The sequence below is a fragment of the Neoarius graeffei genome, chromosome 4 (assembly GCF_027579695.1).
Source record: "Neoarius graeffei isolate fNeoGra1 chromosome 4, fNeoGra1.pri, whole genome shotgun sequence".
Lineage (NCBI taxonomy): Eukaryota > Metazoa > Chordata > Actinopteri > Siluriformes > Ariidae > Neoarius > Neoarius graeffei.
The window spans coordinates 6318477-6320825 of NC_083572.1; the positions used below are offsets into that span (position 1 = coordinate 6318477).

At 40.5% G+C, this 2349-nt stretch overlaps 1 non-coding gene across 1 annotated transcript; it reads right to left on the bottom strand.

Annotated features, from left to right (window-relative positions):
• Positions 1 to 2041: 2041 nt before the first annotated feature.
• On the bottom strand, positions 2042 to 2113 carry trnad-guc (transfer RNA aspartic acid (anticodon GUC)). Its single transcript has one exon. It is a non-coding gene; the product is annotated as a tRNA-Asp (tRNA).
• Between the last annotated feature and the right edge of the window lie 236 nt (positions 2114 to 2349).

The window sequence follows — 2349 nt, forward strand, 5'->3', positions numbered from 1 at the left end:
ATTGTATTCACAATAGAACATAGACAACATATCAAATGTCGAAAGTGAGACATTTTGAAATTTCATGCCAAATATTGGCTCATTTGAAATTTCATGACAGCAACACATCTCAAAAAAGTTGGGACGGGGCAATAAGAGGCTGGAAAAGTTAAAGGTACAAAAAAGGAACAGCTGGAGGAACAAATTGCAACTCATTAGGTCAATTGGCAATAGGTCATTAACATGACTGGGTATAAAAAGTGCATCTTGGAGTGGCAGCGGCTCTCAGAAGTAAAGATGGGAAGAGGATCACCAATCCCCCTAATTCTGCGCCGACAAATAGTGGAGCAATATCAGAAAGGAGTTTGACAGTGTAAAATTGCAAAGAGTTTGAACATATCATCATCTACAGTGCATAATATCATCAAAAGATTCAGAGAATCTGGAAGAATCTCTGTGCGTAAGGGTCAAGGCCGGAAAACCATACTGGGTGCCCGTGATCTTCGGGCCCTTAGACGGCACTGCATCACATACAGGCATGCTTCTGTATTGGAAATCACAAAATGGGCTCAGGAATATTTCCAGAGAACATTATCTGTGAACACAATTCACCGTGCCATCCGCCGTTGCCAGCTAAAACTCTATAGTTCAAAGAAGAAGCCGTATCTAAACATGATCCAGAATCACAGATGTCTTCTCTGGGCCAAGGCTCATTTAAAATGGACTGTGGCAAAGTGGAAAACTGTTCTGTGGTCAGACGAATCAAAATTTGAAGTTTTTTATGGAAATCAGGGACTCAGTGTCATTCGGACTAAAGAGGAGAAGGACGACCCAAGTTGTTATCAGCGCTCAGTTCAGAATCCTGCATCTCTGATGGTATGGGGTTGCATTAGTGCGTGTGGCATGGGCAGCTTACACATCTGGAAAGACACCATCAATGCTGAAAGGTATATCCAGGTTCTAGAGCAACATATGCTCCCATCCAGACGACGTCTCTTTCAGGGAAGACCTTGCATTTTCCAACATGACAATGCCAAACCACATACTGCATCAATTACAGCATCATGGCTGCGTAGAAGAAGGGTCCGGGTACTGAACTGGCCAGCCTGCAGTCCAGATCTTTCACCCATAGAAAACATTTGGCGCATCATAAAACGGAAGATACGACAAAAAAGACCTAAGACAACTGAGCAACTAGAATCCTACATTAGACAAGAATGGGTTAACATTCCTATCCCTAAACTTGAGCAACTTTGTCTCCTCAGTCCCCAGACGTTTACAGACTGTTGTAAAGAGAAAAGGGGATGTCTCACAGTGGTAAACATGGTCTTGTCCCAACTTTTTTGAGATGTGTTGTTGTCATGAAATTTAAAATCACCTAATTTTTCTCTTTAAATGATACATTTTCTCAGTTTAAACATTTGATATGTCATCTATGTTCTATTCTGAATAAAATATGGAATTTTGAAACTTCCACATCATTGCATTCCGTTTTTATTTACAATTTGTACTTTGTCCCAACTTTTTTGGAATCGGGGTTGTACATCTTTTCGCGGCTTGTCAGATTCTCCTCCGTCAGGTCCAGACAATTATACAACAGTAGGATTTTCAGAGGCTTTGTGCCGCCTCTAAATATTTTTGCATCTTATTCTAAATTTATATTTCATTTTCTTGCTATTAAAGGAAAATAATTAGAGGCTGAGACTTAAAAAAATGCAAAAATGAATTTTCCCCATTGTTATGCTTGGCACCCTAGTGGACAGGTGTTTGTTCTGGACCATAAATGCTGGATATCACCAATGAAGAACGCCATCGACAGTCTGCTAAAGACACACCATGGTAAGAAGGACAGTCTTACAGTTGTGGACCATGAATACATTCCCAGGGTTCACAACTCCTCCAAAGACCCATACAGCATGCTCGCCCAATAACACATTTGCACACTGCTCACTATGTAAAGCATTTAACCAAGCACCTGAACACCAGCTATAGAATTATTATCCTGAATAATAGTCACACCATGCTCATAGAGTTTTATTGTGTGGTCACAAAAAGTTTAAATCTCCCCGTCGGGGAATCGAACCCCGGTCTTCCGCGTGACAGGCGGAGATACTGACCACTATACTAACGAGGAGTGAGTGCCAAGGCTTCAATATCATGTTTTGTAATCACTGTGGAAAGTTCATGCCATTGTATTTAGATATAATATTTATGCCATTTGGGATAATATTGCTCTCCCAATATTGGGTCTGGTCTTGGGTATGACTTTTACACTTCCTGATAAATTCATGTCCCTATTTACACTCTTCCTGGACAATATTTAGTGATGAAACACTGAACAAGGATCACTTACAATTAACTCCATGTATA